Consider the following 22,570-nt stretch of genomic DNA (forward strand, 5'->3'; position numbering starts at 1 on the left):
CAGTTTGTGAATTAAATTATTACTCACTTGGGGGAAAATGACCTTCTTATAAAGATTGATGGAGCAACCACCAGAAACGTAGAGAAATTACGCTTACCATTTTCTAAATGATAATATCTTGAACCAATGCTGATGTTTCTGTATTTTTGATTGATCTCCAACTCATTTGTTTCAGGACAAAGAAAACAAACAGAAGTGGAGATAGCTGTTTAATCGTTTGATGTTGTCATTATTCTCTTAAAGCTTCCTATCTTTTGAACTTGTATGTGTTTATGATATGGCTCCCTACTGAGTAATGTAAATAACTACCTTTTTATGGTTATTTACAATCATAATCGTGGAAGCTTTCTTCCTTTTTTTGTTGTTGTTGTTATTAATGTTATTCTGGAAGCACTTTAAAGCCCTATTAGAGATCAGTATCTTTTTGTACCACAAATCTGTCCTCGCTACATATAAATAGATTCTATTCCACATAATTTCCACTTGAAATACCCACCGTGGAGGTTGCAATCATGTGATCATCAAAACAAGACATAAGAAAAGGAACCTGTAGTCAGGCATTCACTCATCATTTTTAACTGGTTTCTTAAAGGTTAAAAAGCATATATCTCTGAGAGCTTCAACAGGTGAAGGATAAGTGGAAGAAGAGAGAAAAAACCAAAACAAGTGATGCAGAGGCAATCAATCACCACCTCCTGTGGGAAGGTGGATGGTCAGCCAGTTCCCAAGTAAAAGGTGAGTAACACTGCTAAAACCTCTTTTTTCCTCTCTGTTACTGCTAAGCACGACATTATATGGTATGGAATATTGCTTTGGTTACTTCATCTCCCATTAGTTTGGGTCACCTGCCTGGTTGGGTCCCCTCCTGACCTATTGCACACCAGCAATCTATTCACATGGCGGTAGAGAGAGAAACAGAGGGGGCTTTGATGCTGTGCAAACACTGTTCAGCAAAGGTATAACATTAACGCGTTATCACTACTGCCTTGGTCAAAAATCTGAAGTGCAGTGCAGTATGAGCTGCTATGAAGAAAATCAATTGTATCCTAACCAGACCCAGTAAAGTCCTTTTAATTTTCCCCCCCCAAATCTAGTCTTAATAGACATTGTGCATTGCTCCAAAAGGAATCTATATTATTCTTGCTTTTGCAAATTTTGGGTGGAACTTCCAGATGTTCAGACACAGCATACAGAAGTCAAAAATATTGCTTTCCTCATGGTGCCTCTTCTCTCTCTGAAGAAATATTATTCTTCTCTTTATTTGTCTTTTTTTAAGGGGGACTATAGTTATTTCTAACTTTGCAACAGCCAACAGATGAATTGTACTGCCTCTCTGAGACTGATATTACACATATTAATGTCTTGCTCATGGGTTGTGGAGGACGTCAGGAGCATGGGAGATTCTCATATCCTTCCAGAATTCAGAACAGCTCTCATCCTCTAGTAGGCAATGCCTGACCTCCCTGCCAGCTGAATTGGAGGGTAGACCTCCTGTTGACATGCACGAGCAGGATGGGACCCTCAAGAACTGGCATAGCCTTATAATTGTCAGCCCACAAGACACAAAAGTTTCAAAAGGTCAGTGAAGGATCTAGAGGAATACATTTTGCGCAGTCACGTCACATCAGATCCCCGTTGCTAGGGAAGTTATACCAAGCTGTGCATGGAGCCTACAACTGCTGGAAATTTCTTTCAGTTCAATATGATTCACAGGCATGAGGCCTAATAAGAACATACTGTATTATTAAAAAATATCAGCTAGACAGGGCTCAGCAAGTACTTGTAGCAAACATACCTTGGAAACAGGGGAAAAGACTAACTTCGTTAACTCTCTGCGTCTATGCCTTCTTTCTTATCTGTGGAGAGAGGAAGAGAAATTACATGAGGTTGAAATTTTCATGAGAAGAAGTAGAGGACTAATGAAATGCTAATGAGTTCAACATAACCCAGTGTGCCACTGCAGGCTCTCAGTCCTCCCAAGCCTGGTAAACAAAATAGAAACCATTAATTTCCTTGAAGTGGATTAATTAATTTAGCAATGGAATTTAGAAAGCCTTGAAAAATGCCCCATGCATTCAGCAGTGACACTGAATCTTCGGGTTTTTGACGTATTTCCTGAAGGTGAAAGTAGGGCCTTAATTTTCCACCTACCATGAGTTTGCTAAAATGGCTTCAGAATCAGCTGGTTTCCACATGGGGACAAGCAAATAACCAGACAGCTTCCACATGGTTTCTACTGAGGTAACAGCTTTGTTAGGAAGGAGATGTGACAGAAAACTGGGGATGGATCATGGGTTTTCATGGAAAACATCAGTTTGGAAAAGGGCAGTTTCTCTAAGTGCTGGTACTTGGAGATGTGGGCTAGCTACAAGAAAAGGGCTTTTGCTTCATGTCCATCAAACTCGTCCCCGTACTCGGGGCCCAGCACTTTCCAGCCTACAGTAGACTTTCAGGCAAGAGTCCTTTCACTGTGGAATGACATAACCCTGGGCCCAACAGCCTGTGTCATAAAACCAGAGAGCTACCAAAGTGGGCTGAAACTATTTTTAAAGCTCTGTGATCCAAAGGCGATCTTTGTCTTACACAAGAGAGAACAAATTTCAAGCTGTTCTGTTTTGCTTTGGGGTTCTTTTGCAGCCCTCAATAGCCCACACTGCTCCACAAGGATTAGTGAGACACAGAGCCATGGCTGTCACTCATCCCCTTTCCTACAAAAGAACTTGACTCCACTGAATAATAATTTAACTCAGATCTCTCCCAGTACAGAAACAGCCGAAGGCACTACAGATCATGTCCAAAATTACTTTTTCACGTTGCATCAGCTGATTTCTTTATTCACAGCTCGTAAAAAACCCCACTTTTCTATAAACTGAACTTCAAGCTGGGTTTCAATGTTACTATCCCTCACAGCTATATTTGCAAGTTTGGGGCCTTATTATAAAGGACTTACAATTAGTTCTAACCTGGATGATAATTATTGCCCTAGCAGCTACCAAGACTACCCTGAATGACTTACTTTCCTTTGGATCTTCCATTTATAACATCAAATTAAAAATTCCAAATATTTGTTCAAGACAAATTGCTTATTTCCCACAGGGAGAAGAAAAACACAAAGAAAGAAAAAAGCAGTCACACAGCACACCTTCAAAAATATTTTACCTTGACTCCGTCTTGTTCTAGGTGTTAATTTTTGTTCTTCCAAGGAAGAAATCTCTTTCCCTTTTAACACATCTCTTAAATCATACATATATCACAATAATTTAGCATACATTCCTCTAATCTTTGATTAATGCCTTACCTTTCACTTAAATACCTATTAACATGAAAGCATCATAGTAATTTTGGTTGAATGCTCATATCACTGAAGTACTGTTAATGAAAACAAGATTAGCATTTGAAGCTTTCAGGGGATGATTGCTGTCGTGTTTGGATTCTCTACTGACAAGATAGACTTTCTAATTCTTTTAAATGAGAAAAGAAGTATCCTGTGCTTCCAACCACATTTCCATGCTTTCTTACGTACAGAGTACCAATTCAAGTGCACACTTCACAAGAGTCAGGGATTCAATATTTGGGTGAAAAGTGTGCTCAGGTCACTGTTGGACATGCTGACCAGCACTACTTTATTATTTCTTGATTTTTTTTCCCCAGCTTTTATGTATGTTTCCATCAGACGTCTTCTATATGTGTTTTAAAGAGTCTGGGGCAGGAACTACTAGTTATGGAAACACAAGGAACAACAAATTTTATCCTCTAAAATTTCCCTTCCGAAACAAATTTCACCTTCATTTATAAGGAACCACATGCAAATTGCATTCATACTAAAATATTCTTTTCAACAAAAATAGTCCTCCATATGCCTTCATTGATTTAGTTACCTGCTTTATTAAAAATAAGTTTCAAGTGCCAGAATTCGGTGACTGCTGGTGCATTTGTGTTTATAGCAAAAACCGAAAATATTAAAGACAGCTCTGAGAATGGCAAAAAATTACATTCCCAAAATCTCTCTATCTCTGTTCTCACATACATAAAATAAGAATAGTACTGACTTGACAGAACTACCATGTAAGACATGAATTCATCAGTATTTGTAAAAAACTTCAGGACTCCAAAGTGAAGTTCACTTAAACATGGTTACTTTAAGAAATGTTGGGTTTTTTCTTATCTCTTTCTAACATTCTCTCGGAACTAGAATAGTGCAGTTTTAACCCTGAAAGACAATATGTGCATGAAGCATTTTTTCATGGTCCTGTGCTGCATTAGCACCTTTGTCCCTTTCCTCATGAGTCTTATGGTCCACTTGGATGTACAGGTAAGAGTTGACATCACTGCCCTAGATGTGGAAAAACAGAGATGAGGAATTCATAGGGAGCCATGTGCTGCTGTTTCTGGCAGTGCAATTTCTGCATGAAGGAGCTCAGATGCTTTAGCTTTGAATGCAAATCGGGTCAGCTGCTGAAGTTGTCCCCTGATACCACTGCCGAGGTTTGCCACTGCTGTTCCCTTCTGCAGTATAGATTCATCTCTTTCAGATATCAGTGGGGGAGGACTGCTGTCTCAGACAGAGAAGAAGTCATCCTTATCCACCTCTTGCCCTTACTCTGATTGCCACTGACCCAGTTTTTTTCCTAAGTGTTAATGAGGAGTAACCTATGTTTTCCTTAGGGCAGGGGCTGATATTCATAGCACAGTGTGCTATCCCTGTGCTTTGCCTAGTTTAGCATAGTTGATTATACCATGTATTTACATGGCTTTGCTGCCCTGCTGGGAGAGGGCTCCCGAGCCTCTAACCTCCTGGCCGGGACCCTCTGCGGCCGGGGGCCGTTCCTGCGGCGGCTTGGGCATGTCCCCGCGCCGCGCGGAGCGGAAGCCCCTGCTGGGAGAGGGCTCCCGAGCCTCTAACCTCCTGGCCGGGACCCTCTGCGGCCGGGGGCCGTTCCTGCGGCGGCTTGGGCATGTCCCCGCGCCGCGCGGAGCGGAAGCCCCTGCTGGGAGAGGGCTCCCGAGCCTCTAACCTCCTGGCCGGGACCCTCTGCGGCCGGGGGCCGTTCCTGCGGCGGCTTGGGCATGTCCCCGCGCCGCGCGCGCTCCGCACGCGCGGTTGAGCCCTTGGCTGCAACCGTTGCATGAGAGAGGAGAAACAGGGGGAGCCTTGCCGGCAGGTACTACACCTCCATGAAAGAGGAGAAGGAAGATGCAGAGCACACAGAGGTTTGGCGTTCCAGGGTTGGGAGGGAGGGGTTGGGGGGGGGGATTATCGTAGTGTGTCAAGCGGGCCATGGTGGTCCGCCGACTAGCAGGAGGGAGAGTGGCACAATCCCATATGCTATGTCGCAGGTGAGTAGTGTGCCTGAAGATATGTGGAAACACAGTGGGGGTTGGATAAGGTCAGGGTGGATAGTTGGTTCTTTTAGAATAATGGGGGGCCCCGCCAGGCTGGAGCCAATAAAAGGCACCCCTGCCTGGATGGGTACTGGGGTCAGAATGTTTGCTTTGTTTGTTCTGTCTGTCTGGTTTTGGTTCTCCTGTGGCTACTGCCCAGGCTCGGCATGTTCTGGATATACTTGCTTTGCTCTGTTACATCCTGAAATGGTGGACAGGACAAAGGGTTGTCCCTGGGTACCTCCTCCAGTTCATTTATAGGTAGGTGATAATAAAGCAGGAAACGAAAGACTTGCTCAAGGTGTTCTAATAGGAACATAGTCTCCGTTCCCCTGTGTGGTTGCAAACTGTATGGTACATGCCTCCAGTAGGGTCGCCCATGCCAGACAGATCAAAACCGTAGGACCAGATTTAATACATTCTTGGGCAGGATGAGCTCTTTAGCCTCCTGGCAGTCATCCTAGGAGAAGGACAACTCCAATCCCAAACCCGGGCAGATGGAGCTCGCTTAGCCCTGTAAGGCCGTCCATCTAAGAGAAGGTCACTCTAATCAAACCTACGTCCTGAGGACCTCACTGCCACCGTCCAAGCTCGCTCGGCCCTGGCAGATGAACCTCAGGATTAAAGGGTGGGTTCAGTTCCGCGCACACTGTGTCTCACCTAAAAAATCCACTGCGCAGGCTTGAAGGCTTTACCCACATGCAAAAAGTCCTGTAGCGACGGGCGAGGGTCGAAACGGCAGGTGAAAGGTGCACTGGGAGCCGCAGACCCAACCCTGCATGCAGGCGGTTCAGGATATTGGTCATTTGAGACTGACCGGAGATGACAGTCTCTTGGGGCAGCACCCTGAACGACCAAGCAGCCTTTTCAAGGACAGCACTGCTTGCTCCACTCGGAGAGGGGCCTAGAAAAGGTGGCCTAAACAAAGCTCATCTCCACTTTCACCCGGTTGGTTAACCGCAGACCAACGGGCATCTTCCCCCAATGCGGTCGCACAAAGAGCAAAAGACAAAGGCATGCACCTGCCTCCAAAGGTGTACCTAAATTAACTCTAGCACGTTGGAATATCAGAACCATGCTCGATCATGCGGGTAGCAGACGTCCTGAGCGTCGGTCTGCCCTAATTGCCCATGAGCTGGCTCGTCTCAACATCGACATCGCCGCTCTCAGCGAAGTTCGCCTTCATGAAGAAGGCAGCCTCAGAGAACATGGTGCCGGTTACACACTCTTTTGGTCAGGCAAGCCCAGAACCGAAAAACACCTCTCAGGAGTCGGCTTCATGATCAAAAACTCCATTGTCCCTAAACTCGAAAATCTGCCGACAGGTCACTCTGACCGCATTATCTCCCTACGCCTTCCGCTAAACAACAAGCAATATGTTGTCATCTTTAGTATATATGCCCCAACTCTCCAAGCTGACCCTGCTGAAATAGATAAATTTTACACTGACCTGCGCCTCCTTACCCAAAAGGTTCCTGCAGACGATAAGATCATTATCCTTGGTGATTTCAACGCCAGAGTAGGCAAGAATTTTGAAGCCTGGAAAGGAGTATTAGGCAAGCATGGTGTTGGAAACTGCAACGACAATGGTCGACTTCTGCTAGAATTCTGTGCAGAGCAACAACTCACCATCACTAATACTATCTTTCAGCAGAAAGATAGTCTGAAGACAACCTGGATGCACCCCCGTTCTAAGCATTGGCACCTCATTGATTATGTCTTAGTGCGACAGAGAGATGCCCGCGATGTCCTCCATACCCGCGTGATGCCCAGCGCAGAATGCCAAACAGACCATCGGCTTGTGCGCTGTAAACTCAATTTTAAGCTCAAATTCAAACCAAAGAGGGGCAGCATTCCAAGGAGAAGACTCCAAGTTAACAATCTCCAATCAGCCACAGTAAGAGACAGTTTCCAGGCAAACCTTCAAACTAGGCTCGAAAACATTCCCACAGATTCCTCTCCTGAAACAATCTGGCTTCATATTAAAAACAGCATCCTGCATTCCTCTGAACAATCCTTAGGGTTCTCCCTCAAGAAGAACAAGGACTGGTTTGACGAAAACAACCAAGAAATCCAAGACTTGTTGAGGAAGAAGAGAACCGCCCACCAAGCACACCTTGCACTGCCATCCTGTCACGCAAGAAAAACAGCCTTTCGTCTCGCATGCAGCAAGCTCCAGCAGAAACTTCGCGACATCCAGAACAAGTGGTGGATCGATCTAGCTGAAAAAACTCAATTATGCGCAGATACAGGTGATCACAAAGGTTTCTATGAGGCCTTGAAAACAGCATACGGACCTACATACCAGGTCCAAAGCCCTCTACTCAGTGCTGATGGTCAAACCCTTCTAACAGATAAAACCTCCATTCTGAATCGATGGTCTGAACACTTTCAGACTCTTTTCAGTACCAGCCGTGTAGTCCAAGATTCAGCAATTCAGTCCATCACACGACAACCAGTAAAATATGAATTGGATACTGCCCCCACTTTAGAAGAAACTCTGAAGGCCATACAGCAGGTAAAAATCGGCAAGGCAGCTGGGGTTGATGGAATTCCACCTGAAGTCTGGAAACATGGGGGCCTTGCACTCCACACCAAATTTCACGAGTTTGTGGTGCGCTGCTGGGAGCTCGGTGAACTACCATCAGACCTTCGTGATGCTGTCATCATCACTTTGTATAAGAAGAAAGGTTCTAAATCAGATTGCTCAAACTATCGTGGTATTACTCTGCTCTCCATTGCTGGCAAAATCCTGGCAAGAATACTCTTGAACAGACTAATACCCACTATAGCAGAAGGAATTCTACCTGAAAGTCAATGTGGTTTCAGAACCAACAGGAGCACCACAGACATGGTATTTGTCCTCAGACAACTGCAAGAGAAGTGTAGGGAACAGAATAAAGGTCTCTATGTAACCTTTGTCGACCTCACCAAGGCTTTTGATACTGTGAGCAGAAAAGGTCTGTGGCAGATTTTGGAACGTTTAGGTTGTCCCCCCAAGTTCCTTAAAATGATCATCTCACTCCATGAGGATCAGCACGGCCAAGTCAGATATGGCAACACACTTTCTGAGCCCTTTTTAATTAAGAATGGTGTGAAACAAGGTTGCGTTCTCGCTCCTACCCTATTCACCGTCTTCTTTAGCATGATGCTCCAAAGGGCCACAGCAGACCTCGATGATCAGGACGGCATCTACATTCGATACCGTACTGATGGAAGTCTATTCAATCTAAGGCGACTGAAGGCCCACACCAAGACCTTAAACCATCTTGTCCGGGAGCTGCTTTATGCTGATGATGCTGCCCTTGTTGCCCACACAGAAGCAGCTCTGCAGCGTTTAACATCCTGCTTTGCAGGTGCTGCTGAGCTCTTTGGGCTGGAAGTCAGCTTAAAGAAGACAGAGGTCCTCCATCAACCTGCACCTCAGGAAGTCTTCCTTCATCCCCACATCACCATTGGCCAATCAGAGCTCAAATCAGTCCAACAGTTTAATTACCTTGGTAGCCTCATCTCCTCAGATGGTAAGATCGACGGAGAGATAGACAACAGATTAGCTAAGGCATATAATGCTTTTGGAAAACTCCACAAGAGAGTATGGCGTAATAAACACTTAAAGAAAAGCACCAAGATCAGTGTTTACAAAGCCATAGTCTTGTCTACTCTCCTATACGGCTCCGAATCATGGGTCATCTACCGCCACCACCTGCGTCTCCTAGAACGCTTCCATCAGCGCTGCCTCCGTACAATCCTTAACATCCACTGGTCAGATTTTGTGACCAATACATCTGTACTTGAGCAAGCAGCTGTCACAAGTATTGAGGCCATGTTACTGAGAACGCAGCTGCGATGGGCAGGGCACGTCTCAAGGATGAAGGACCACCGCCTCCCTAAGATCCTGCTCTATGGTGAACTTGCCACTGGCTGCCGCATGAGAGGAGCCCCGAAGAAAAGATTCAAGGACTCCCTGAAACAACATCTCAGCCTTGGCCATATTGATCACCATAACTGGTCTACTCTGGCCTCCAATCGGGAGGCCTGGAGACACACCATCTATAACGCTGCGGAAGCCTTTGAGAACTCACGCAGGATCACTCTCGAGGAAAAAAGGCAACGCAGAAAGAACCGTGTCTTGCAAAATACACCATCTAAGGAGTCTTTCTGCTGCGCCTTTTGCAATCGGATATGTCTATCACGTATTGGCCTCATAAGCCACCAGCGTGCCTGCTGCAAATGTGGATAGTGCCTTCACAAATCTTCGTTCGCGAAGCCTAGCCATGATGACATGGCTTTGCTACTCTCCTTCCACTGTTTAATTGAATGAAAATTACCTGAGGTTCAATTTGTCCTCCGTACAAAGTGACTTGTATCATGCAGTTAAAAAAGACTGCTCTTTTTTGCTGAAGTTATCTTTGTTCTGCATTAATTAGGATGCCCATTTCACACACCCACCACTGTAGTCGTTGGCCTGAATACTCTTGTGCCTGTTGCTTACCAAAAGAATGAGAATAGTTCTATTGAAGCAAAAGCTTAAATTACACAAGACTGTAATACAGCATTGGGGCTCTTTATAGATTATTAGAATGATGTCTTATAGGATTACGATATCACTTAACTCTCAGTTTGCTCATCTGCACCTCATACCTCATTTTACTAGCTTGTAAATCAGTGTCCATCTTATACAGTCCACATCTCAGTACTATCTTAGCAGTATTATTAGAAGTTTATGCAATGCAAATAAAAGCTATGGATCTTTAAATAGTGTCACATGTATCTTAGACATTTCGTAGAAAATTAGATATTATAAGAAGAAAAGCACCAGTCTAAATTTCACAATGATTCCACCCATTTTAAAACTGAAAATACTTTCCTTGGCTGCAAGATTACAACTGGCCTGTGCAGAGGGGGGTACTAAGGCAACTTCCCAAAGCAGCAGAATGGTTAAATAAACCATAAGGCAGAGAACAGAAGAAAGCAGTTTGAGATCTTGGTGAAGACAAAATGAAGAAAAAAAGGCAATTTAGAAAGCAGATTTCAGTGTAGTTCAACTTTAGTCAAGGGGGAAGAGGGCAAATGAAGAAACAATATGCTACTCATCTAGATTTTGTTATATCTAAGGCCTACATCTTTGTTTATTTTCTAGGATACTCTCAAGTGGATGAGAGAATTACCATTCCAGTGCAGATCATACATCTATGAAATCAATGGCTAAAATATCACCCTTTTAACATCTTTGTCCCTTTCCATCAATGGATCAAAAAGTATGTTCTGGTTTTGCTAGTCTTGCAGTGATAATGGTGCAAGCTTCTCCTTGCAAAGATTTCTCAGATTATTCTTACAAGTACTTATATAGGGTACATCAGAACTGAACTGGGGAAGAACCAGATGTGAAAGGCAATGCTGGGGATTTGTTACTTTTCAGAATGGTGGTGGATATGCTGGGTATTTATGATGAAGAAAGCATCCAAGTATACTGCTTACAAAATATTTTCTACAAGATGTTTTTTCCTGTTTCCAGTCCACTCACATTCCAAAATATGAATATTTTCATAAAACCTGTAGTATTTTGAATCAGACTTCACACAGAAAAATGTTACAGTCAGCAAGAAAATGGAATTCAGAGATCACCTGCTTGGCCTGTTAAACGTGAAAGGAGAAACCTATGACTAGAGATGAAACTGAGATCCCACCCAAGAGCTACAGCAGCCTTTAAAATACCTTCATAACCTTCCAATCTGGGGATACTCCATGAATAGTTGACATGATCTACATAATGCCTGAGAAATTAGGCATGGTCTAATATTCACTAGTCTAAGGTCAGCAGCACTGTTTGAAGTCCTCTCAGTAGAGGTGCCCCATCCATGCCAAACTTCTGGCTCCCAGCTACAGTAGGAGTGTCTTGCATCTTCCGTACTTTATGCTGGAAGATTTGTCCCCCAGCAGTCTCTCCACACCTGCTGGGGCCCTGCAGGTGTTTCTCTCTGGATTAAAGACACTGAATCTAACCTGGAAGTACCAAGTACCTGAATGTCTATCAAAATGTGCGTCTCTAACTGAGGCGAGGCCCACAAGCACCAACTCATACCAGCACAACTTTTGCCAACCATGCAAAATTATGGAAGGGTATTGATTTGCTGAGAATTCACGAAATCTTGGTTTCTTGAAGAGTTGCAGTATGCTGCAATCATAGGACTCTTCAGGCCTCAGCTAATTGTCCCGTGAGAGCCCAAAGCACAGCAGGTGTCGGTAGGGTGACACGTGCCCTTTGCCTTCAAACAGGATGGCTCTGGTGATAGAGGGGCACAGCATGGAAGGCATAGATTGGAAGGACCACTGGGTTGTTTCTGCTGCTCTCACCAAAAGAGAGGAAAGGAGATACACTGGATTTTGATGCCAAGTCCTCCCCTGAGCAGTGAGTGTAGCAAGATGGATGCAGGAACAACCCTATGTGTTTGGTGGTGATGTAAATGGACAGCACTGGCTCATGTAGCACATTTAAACTGTTTTCTTCTCTGACACACTTTCTACTTTTATATGTTTTAATTTCCTATAATCTTTACACAGTCACATTGGGCAAGTAAACAGATTGTTTTCTATCAAACAGCTGTGCTGATTTATTGTACTGTTTAAAGCAAAGCTTGAATATGTTCTTAAATAAATACAGGGACTGTATATACTGGAGGATAGAAATGGGTACATATCTCCCTTAGAATTAAAACATCTGGAGCAGGCAGGAGCCCAACCAGCAAGCAGGGTTGTATGCAGAAGTTTGCCTCCTCCTCGATCTGTGTGCAGAGAAGATCAGGATTATGCTTCCACTGTGCATGGCAAGGAGCCTGGGCACAGCCATCCCCAGGGTGGGAGGTGGCAGACCCCTTCCCAGCAGGAGGCTACCTTGCTCCCTCCTTGCTGCACTGCTGACCATTTCCCACTTCTTAGGGTGCCCCTGGGGCTAGCAGGCAGCATCAGGTACTGCAGAGGGCTGTGTCTCTCCAGGCGGATGGTTTCCAGCTTCCCACATACAGGGCTTTCAGGGCCCGGTTTCTCCATGGTTTTCCCTCTTGTTCTGCCCTGTCTTCTTGGCAAGACAGTGAACATTTTCTTGTCTGGAGCCTGTGCTTTGGGTCAGAACATAAACAACCCATAACAGATGATAAAATAGACACTTCACAGACTGGAGCTCCCAAGTTCTTACAATAGTTTATAAGCCATGACTGAGGCCAGAGCAAATTAAAGGATTCAGGGAAATGTCCTAGACCACAGAGCAGGTAAAATTAGTTTTGAACTCAGGGTCTCTTGCTGGTCAAGGTCACACGACTGTTTATGTAGCAATTCTGCCTTTTTGTGACATGAGGTACGATCTCAAACATATTGTTTTTCTATTCATTTGTCCTTCTGCTTGTAAGGCATGTCTTGGACCCCATATTTATTAAATGAAAAGCATGACAACTGGAAAGACATCATCTATCCTGTTGTGAACTGGTGCAGAAAAATACACATAAGAAATAAGTCTTTGGAGGAAATAAAAGGTTATGGTCAAGATCAAGTAATATTTTTTTTAGTTTGACTTTTGTTGTCATCTTTGAGCTTATTCTCTATTGCAATTCTCACATAGGATATTGAATCTTCTAAGACTTCCCTGAATTTCTGCATAAGGCTTTAGTGAACATTTCTCCAAGGAGCCAAGCAACAAAATTACACTTGCATTTCTAATTATCTAATGTCACATGAGAAATCTTCTGCCTGTATTTACCGCTGCACCATGTCCTGACTACCACTGACATGAAACAATCTTAAGACGAAAGTCCAGTTAGCTTTCCTGATAGGTAAACTGCATTCTGAAAAACAAGTTTCATGTTTCCCCTATGTCTAGTCATAGGTTAGCAAGTCAGGTATTTTAAAAAGCAAACTGGGCTACAATAAAAATATACATATGTATGTGTAACTGTTTCTGCAGGGAACTGCTCAGGAATGACATGTTCTGCAAATTGTATACTGAGATTAAACAGTGTGGATAAGTCCCTATGCTGACCTAACCCAAGAACATTAGGTAGGAAGACAACTTAAGGAAAAAAAAATAAAAAAGAGAGAGCAAGCAAGAAAAAAAGAAACAGGTGGCTTGTTCTGGGCTTGCCAAGAACATTTTGGAGCCTTGAGAACATCCACTCCCCTGCTTGGCTGAGTGTTTGTCTTATCCACTGAGCGATTTCTTCTCTTTCCCACAACTTTCTTCTACCATCAGCAAATAACCTGTTCTCTGCTCATTTTATCTGTTCCCTGGGGATAGGCCTTACCATTTGATTCTTCATGTTTCCTCTCCTTGAAGTATATTCTTCCTGGTTTGCAGTTGCCAAGTGCAGATAGATGATTGCCCTCTTTGTGCCCTCACCTTCTCCATCCTCCTAATTCTTCACCCCAACCAAATAAGTCAACACCTTTCAAACATTTTACTTTATGGCTGAAAATGTTGCCGTTTCTGTGTGCTAATATTGGTGAATACAGATGCTTGAGGCAATCATGAGTGAAGGTATGGTCTTCCTCAGCTCACCTACCATCCTTCTTTATCACTGAAAACCAATCCAGCACTTACAGAAAAAAATATATTTTCTTTTTATTTTATTATGAATACCAATGAGGTCCTTAGGCTGCATCTAGTCCCCTGACTTTAATAAAAGCAGTCTCTCATTCCTCATCCATGCTTTAGAAATAACTAGGAGTGAATTACATCATTGACAGATCTGTATATGCTTTTTCTTACTTAGTAGAGGACAACATATTCCCTGAAATTCTTATATACTCCCAAATTCACCTCCATAAAATCTCTACTTCATCAATACATAAATAGTCCTTTCATATGTCTTTGTATGTCTTAAACATAAATGAACAGGCAAGTGCTAGATAACATCGTACAGTGAGGTCAGTGCATCCAGGACACACTGAACTCCAAAACATTTGTGTTATTCATTTCTGCATATGTGATGTCTGTCCATTTGGGATTTCCAGATGTCTGGAGCCTGGCCAAAACTGCTACTTCATCACACTGGACATCTGGAAATTCCGGACAAGTGGCCAAAGCCCACTTTTTTTGTGGACAGCGCTGTATGCTCGTATCTTTCTTTTGAAGGATATGAGGAAAGTAGAGAGTTCCCCATTCTTTACCCCTAATTTTTCAGTCCAGTAACACCTCTTAGAAGCCACCCTGAAAATCAAGCCCAAATTACCAATTCCTAAAGTCTCGAGTATGATTAACCACTTTATCAAAACTTTCAGAGTGCTGATAGGATGGAACTAAACAAGTGATTGTGCATCACTGGAGATATTAAAAAATCATCTGGATGCACACATCTCTGTGCACTGTGCTGTATGATGACCCTGCTTAAACAGGGAGATTGGACTAGATGACCCACTGTGGTCCCTTCCAGTTTGACCCATTCTGTGATTTCTGGGGTGAGAAAAAGAACATACACAGAAACTCAGATGTATTTATGCTACTTATCCAAAAACTGTTGACAAAGTGATGATGCTCAGTGTGACAAAAAAGACAGGATTAAAAAAAGTCAGCTATCTCCTACTGGAAGGCAATAGGAGAAAAGTGCCAAATTCCTCTTTGAACCTCTCAAAACTTCTTCCTATCTCATTTTTCCTTGGATTTAATACACCTCCTTTCATTCCACCTAAACAGACACAGTAATTTCTTGCCTTTCCTCTTCACTGTGAAAACATTTCTGAGTACACGTTATACAGTGTACTTTAAAGCTCTCATGTTTACCTCTCTCAGTATGTTCAGCACTAGTTCTGTTTTGCTGGCTTTTTCTTCTTCCATGCCTCTGTAACTTACACTTTTCAAGGGACCTGTAGGCTATTTCTTACTGGCACACCACTCACTGAGTAATATGAGCATGTCCCTTTGTAGTACTGCTATATAAATACTTGAGATGTGCATTGCTTTATGAAACTACAATCTATTAGGCAGTTGTTTCAAAACAAGGCTAGACCTATATCACTCCTAGAGTTTTTTTCTAGAGTTAATAAACATGTCATGAAACTGAGTTTAATTCGGGCTAAAAACATTGTGGTCAAAGGGAACATTCTTCCTCGGAATATTTGGAACGACTGAATATGCACAAACACTACACCTGTGGGATGAATCTAAGTTCTGATTAATGGATGTAACTTTTGTTGTTGTTAGAATGATAAATTAGACAGTGACATTGCAGAGAAAACAATTAAAAAGAAATTATGGATCCATAGGAAAAAACATTTACATAACGGAATCATCAATATAATAACAGAATGCTGGGTGTAATTTTTGGTCAGATGGTTTGCAGTTAATGCAAAAATTCTTGACCTATACATTAACAATTAATCATGGATACAAAAACACACTAATAGGAAAAAATCTGTAAATAGGTAAAATGTAAGCAGCATTAGGTTTAGGAAAGTGGGAATTATTTCAGATCATGATCCTGTTAAGACTAATACTTGGAATTAATGTCAGGAGTTATTTGTAAGGCCTGCATTAAGAAATCTTTTGAGATAGCTAATTCTGTTACTCTTAGGTTGGTAATATGTGTTGAAACTTTTGTTATTTGCAAGTAATAATTATTACCACTTTTCTAATTCTTGTCAGAATTTTCTTTTCGTATACTGTTCCATCTTTGAATATCGATATTATTTCTGGCTAGGACCCCTTGGTTTTTCCAGGCTGCTTTCAGTTATTCAATATTTTCATGGCCAAAGAATTGAGTAGCAGAGGCTGCAAAGAGACAAAACCTTCAACATCTCAAGTAGACAGAAGAAGATGGAGCTCTGAGAGGCAGAATATTTGCATAGAAAGCCCCTTCATCTGCCTAGTCTGTCAAGTCCACTGCCACAGTTAGTTCCTACCAAGGGCTAATGAAGATGAAAGTAGCTGTCTGAGAGGGATACTGGAAGAAAAAGTGTGTTTGTGACACTTGTCTGGGATTATGAAAACTAAATTTTATAATCTGTGAAGAATTTCAGAGTGTCAGAAACCATTCACATTTTTCAGAGATGTTCTCTGAATGATGCTCTCGAGTATAAGTCCAAGTCTTTTGTTGCTAAGGTGACCGCAGTGTTTGTGTTGCTCTTGAAATCAAAGTTCTTTCGTGAGGCTGTTCTTTTGGCTACTCTATCTCATGCTAGTCCAAGAAGAGAAGGAAACGAACAAGCCTTTTATGGTATCTTGAAGTTCTCTCAGCACCATCAGCGTGCACCAAATTGTCTATTTTCAACTTTGTACAGTACAAGAAATTTCTGTTCCCTTTTTCCTCAGAAAAAGATTATTGGCTACTCATAGTGATGACCACTACTTAAGTCAGCAGATATTTTGCTATATTAGATATCTTTGTTAAAGCCACCCCTAATGTTAGCTCCATGACTTGGCTGCAAGCTCCAAAATGTGCACGCAGATAACCAGAAAGCTAAGCCATGGACTTTCAAGCAATAAGGAAGTTTATTTCAGGAACATTACACAGTTGCAAGAACTCACAGCTGGGTGGTAAAGACAGATCACACCATAGGGCTTCTTGGCCAACACATATCAAAAAGCCTAGGCATGCACAGTGCTGCCCTCTGAGCTCTTCCCTCCCCCGTTTGTGAGAAAGGAATGAGTTTTTTCACCTTCTCACCTTAGCAATGAAACAGCTCTGAGGAAAAGACAAAAAATAGTTGTTCTCACACATTCTCTCAAACATATATTTCTTTAGACACCACAGGTTTCTAGAGCAAAGAGAAATTTTCAAACCAATTCAACTCCTCGCTTATGTCTTGCTCAGGGTCCCCTCAATCCCCACACTGGCCTCAGGAAGAAAGATTTTCATGGCTGGGCTTCGCGAACGAAGATTTAGGAAGGCTCTATCCACGTTTGTTACAGGCACGCTGGTGGCTTATGAGGCCAATATGAGATAGTAGAATGATAATAGAATTCATGGTAATAGAATTCACCTTACTAAGTACTACACATTAGTACTGAAGTGCATGGACTATAGAAAGTGAAAGCTAACAATTCCAGCAAGGAGGTAGGAAAGTGGCTGCTGAATTTTGTGCTGATGTTTCCTTTTTTGACACTTAGATCAGTGCAATTATTCTATTGCTTTGAGAGTGGCAGAAAGCTTGACTCTTTAAGTAACATATTCTCTTTGACTTGTCTAAAATTTATTTAGGTAGAAATATGGATTTTTATGCCTGATTTCAATTTACTCTGCAAACCGTCTGATGTAAATCTGGAAGAAATTCAAAGTAAAAAAAAATCACACAAACCCCAAAAACTTTGTTCAATCTTTTTTAAATGTTCTTAGTCTCCAAAATGGCTGATATGGTATACACATGCAGCCAAAAATAGTCTGTAGACCCAGGTTCATAATATGCCCATACTTTTATAGATGGCCACAGATGAAACTAATTCAAGGGCTTTGATTTTTCTGTGGAACCAGAAATGGAATAATAAAAAAGAAAATATTCAGGGATTCACTTTTATGCAAGATCAGCTCCTGTTATGTAATTGGACTAATGGATAAAGTTAAGTGCATCCTTGCTGGTAATCTTGAAAAACAAGAGGGTACACTCTTAAGCTGTGCCAGGGAGGTTTAGGTTAGAAATTAGGAAGAAGTTCTTCACAGAGTAAATGATTGGGCAATGGAATGGGCTGCCCAGGGAGATGGTGGAGTCACCATTTCTGGAGGTATTTAAGAAGACACTGGATATGGTGCTTAGTACCATGGTCTAATATACAAAGTGGTGTTAGGTCATAGGTTGGACTCGATGATCTCAGAGGTCTTTTCCAAACTAGTTGATTCTGTGATTCTGTGAAAAAGAAATCTTTGTCCACATGAAAAATCTGTATGTATTGCTCCAATCTAAGATTTCAAATTACTGTACAAGAAATTATTTTATATTAAAAAACCCCAATTGTTTCTCATTAAGTTTTTGGAATACTCAGTAGTTATAAAGGTCTTTTTGCAGGAAAGATAGGGCATTAAATAAAGTATGGTGATTTTTACTGCAGGTCTGATTATTAAACAAATTTCCATTTGCAGTAGGAACAGTATAAATTACAGCCAAATACAAATTAATGAATGGAAGTCTTGTCAATTACAGTAGGGGTTCTTTTGTCTTATAGCATCTCTTCTTAAACAAATTATAATAGCTGTACCTTTCAGTAGCATTGGCTGGATTGGAATTGTTATGAAGTGGGTATATATTAGCTGCAATTTCACACAAATTGTTTACATCAAAATTATATCTCACAAGAACTTGGTTTGAATCTGACAAGGACCTAAGAAATAGCGTTTTAAGCACCTCAGGGATTTCTGTTCTGATGACCTGATCAGGTCAAATCTAGAACAGACAGCCAGGATCATGCAAGATGAGCTGCTTATTTTGCCATATTATAGGCAGCTGCAATTTCTGATTCATTTAATTGCCTGAGGTCAGACCTGATGTGTCCCGGGAATCTCTCAGAGCGTTAATACCAGGCTTCGAAATCATTTAATAGCTATTGTGTAGTGAAATTTATCTGTTAAATATTTCCTGTAGCTCCCAGAAATATTTTCAAAATTGGCTTGCAGTTACAGTGTAGCTATGAAATACTGTCCAGAAGGTGAGTCAGCAGCATATGCATTTACAGATAATTTTTGAATGAACACAGCTATATTGCTTGGTGATTCATCGCTATGGTAGTTCAAACATTTATGGTGCCTAATCAGATGAAGCTCAAGACAAAGGCAAATGCCTTGCATTATAAATGGATTTGTTATCAGAACTGTTTAACAGGATCATAAAAGAGGCTTTAGAAATTTTCTTCCAAGTATTTAAATATTTTATCTAGCATTTCTTTTTAATACTGATGCAAATCTTTGTCATCCATATATTTATCCAATCTTTTGTAGATTTGATAGAGAATGAAATATCCTATATAAATAAAGAATAAGAAAAAGCAAGATACCTGACATTGCTGGTGGGCCAGCAACAGCTCCACTGACCACTTGTATATGTTTGGCCTGGCACTCCTGCCAAGTCCAAGCTGTCTCCTCCCATACAATGATGTCATTGATGTACTGGATACGTTCTGGAGCCTTACCCTTCTCTAGTGTGGCCTGAATCAGTCCATGGCAAATGGTTGGACTGTGCTTCCACCCCTGGGACAGTCAATTCCAGATGTACTGAACGCCCCTCCAGGTGAAAGCAAACTGTGGCCTGCACTCTGCCACTAAGGGAATGGAGAAAAACTACACCATTGGTGGCCTTGAGCATCATGAGATTCTTGCAGCTAAGCAAGACAGCAGTTCTATCTATGTGAATGAAGCAAGTAATGAAAACTATGGTCTCTGAAAGCAGATTTCTGTACTAAATGATTTTAACTCACTCCAGTCCTGGCTGGAGTCTTGTTCAGTCAAAGTAAAGGTGGACATCACATTCCAGACACTCAGAAAAGTAAATATAGGGTCAAAAATGTCTCTGTCAGCCTTCAGCAGAGCCACAGTTTGTTTGTGGAAATGAAATTTTGTATTCAATAGTGGTAAAATCACTGTCTGACAAGAGCTAATAGTGGGGCAATAGGGGTGATGTGTAAAGTGTAAATAAGTGTTTTACAGAAATAAGGAAAGAAGAAGTAGCAGGACTGCACTGTAATGAGTTATTGGAAAAGAAGATGAAGAGACTGTAGCGGTTATAGTGAAAAGTAGGGAGGGAGGAAAGAGAAAAAAGAAGAGAAGAGTAAAATGATAAGAAAGAAGGAAACACCAAAACTAGAGAGACAGGCATTTTCATTTAATTTGATGCAATACAGAATAAGAAAATTTGTGTTATTTCCTATTGATTTACCCACACTCTATCTCCATTACCTGAATCAATATAATTTATAGCTCAAATAGTTCAAATTTTCAAAAGGACCTTTGACATATAATTTCACTTGGGATTACTATGAATCTGATAAATTGAGGAAAAAAGTATACAGGCTTTTGTGGGCTGTTGGGAATAGCTTTCATAGACCATGTGCTGGCTACATGGCTAAGCTGGATATACCCAAGGGAAGAACGTGGAAAAGGCACAAAAGGACTAAAGAAAAGCAGGTGAGCAGATAGATTAGTCTTGGAGAGGCTGCACAGGCAAAACCAGTTGGTGTGCTTTTTCTTAATCCAAGATGATTCCTGAGCCGCATGAGGATATAGAAGATTAACAAAGCTACTAGCAGCCTGCTGATATAGCTCCTGCTCAGGAGTGAAATTCCTCGTTGAATCATAACGTTTAGAAAAGCTCCTAGAATTTCTTTTGTGTCTGTAACATTTGGATACTGATTAAACAGGATCATCAGAGAGGATCATCAGTATCCAGCTATATGGAGCAGTATTTTCAAAAATTAATTCACTTCAATTCACAACAGATGAAGTTGTGATGCTAGTTGCAGAAATAAGCACTAGTGAAGAGCCTAGGAGAGACACATGAGCTCCAGCAGTTACATCAGAAATACTATATCACCAACTGAAATGGAAATAGTTTTTTAATGTACTCCTACTAAGTGTCAAAAAGATAATATGCATCTGGAAAGATATTCTTCTACTAATTACATATAAAACACTAGAGGTCATTGCACTGGTGTGTACGAAATGATTGTTAGGAAATAAATTTTTTGATAAACAAGTATGTCAAGAATTTTGGGGGAAATAGTTTCCTTCTGTCTGTCTTTCAGACTAGAATCCTCAATGCAGCTCCAACTGTCATAGAATGATTTATCTTCTGCCATCTGTATGATGTTTTGAAACAATTGCTCTGTGTGCATTGTGTGCATCAATGTGTGGAAGGACCCTCTGATCACACCTTTACCGTACTGGTTTCAGAGTCAGAGGCTTTCAATGTACTTCTGTAAGAGGAGGCTGAAGGTGGAGTTCCTTGAGGGAGGCTCACTTGCTTGGAATCTACTTTGTTTGACAGGGGTCTCATAACACTTTTCAAAACGCATTGTCCTTTTTTTCCCCTCTTTTTATTTGGTCTTTCATGCTGAGATGGAAGAAGATACGGTCTCACTATGAATGAATAAAGACTATTGTCAGTTGCTACATGGTGCAAGTTCTGCAATTTTAAGGTTTTGTGTGGACTCCCAGGAACTGCGACATACTATCAAACCTGCTCCTGACCTAGGTGACTTCTTTGCAGTCTCTGGATGATATGGTTATACCCATGGCACGGTTATACCCATGCCTTTGATGTCATTGCCTGTGGGTAGTGTGAATAACCCTGATTTAGGGTTTCCTTCTGGGAGGGCTTCAGTAGTTTGTGACTGGAGTTCGACAGGTGACTGGTTGCACATTCCAATGTTCAGTGCTATTAATTCAGCCTATAGTTTGTACTGTACAATACTTCTGTAAGTTCCGTGCAGAGGGCTTCAGAAGTATCATTCCAGGTATAGTAAAGTATACCATATTGTTTGTAAAGAAATCTATAGTTAAGTATGCAAACCATGGAATTTTCTCTATATCACGGTACATAATGCTGCCTCTTCTCCTCCCCTGTGCTCTTGGGAATTATCTGATGTTGTGGCACAGGTTAAATCAAGACTGGTTCTATTATTCATGCTTTTAACTGGAACTGATGGAAAACAAGAGGACTTTCTGCATCATATTTTAACTTTGTGTTGAAAAAAACCCAGAAGCTGAAAATTATTTAAAGGCTAACTCTTCTCAGTATGAGTTTTCATGTTAACGTTTTGTTTTCCAACTAAATTCCAGAGTCTTCTTGGGCAGCAGACTGGCTAATGCCTTGACTCATTTTCAGCAAGGTGTGATTTGTCCCCTTGTTTGAAATCAGTACACATGAACCTTGAAATAGTTCATGAACCTTGTTACATCCTATCTTTAAAATTGATTTTAAAGAATTGACCAAAATAGTAAATTTAAACCTCTGATCCTCTGCATTTGCACATACTTAAGGTTTCATTCAACTGTGTGAACAATTGTCTGTTTAGGCCACACTCCACTGAATGATTAAATTTTTATAACTTATTGGTGATTTCAGTTAGATATCATTAACATTTTAATAAAAAAAATTCAGAGAAAATCTAAAGCCTGAGCTGAAACACATCTTTTTATTTGTGCTTATCCTGAAAGATGCAGAGAAGTCTTTTAACAAAATTATTTGAACATGCACAATAATATACCAGTACTTTTGTACAACA

This window comes from Chiroxiphia lanceolata, chromosome 3 (assembly GCF_009829145.1).
Source record: "Chiroxiphia lanceolata isolate bChiLan1 chromosome 3, bChiLan1.pri, whole genome shotgun sequence".
Lineage (NCBI taxonomy): Eukaryota > Metazoa > Chordata > Aves > Passeriformes > Pipridae > Chiroxiphia > Chiroxiphia lanceolata.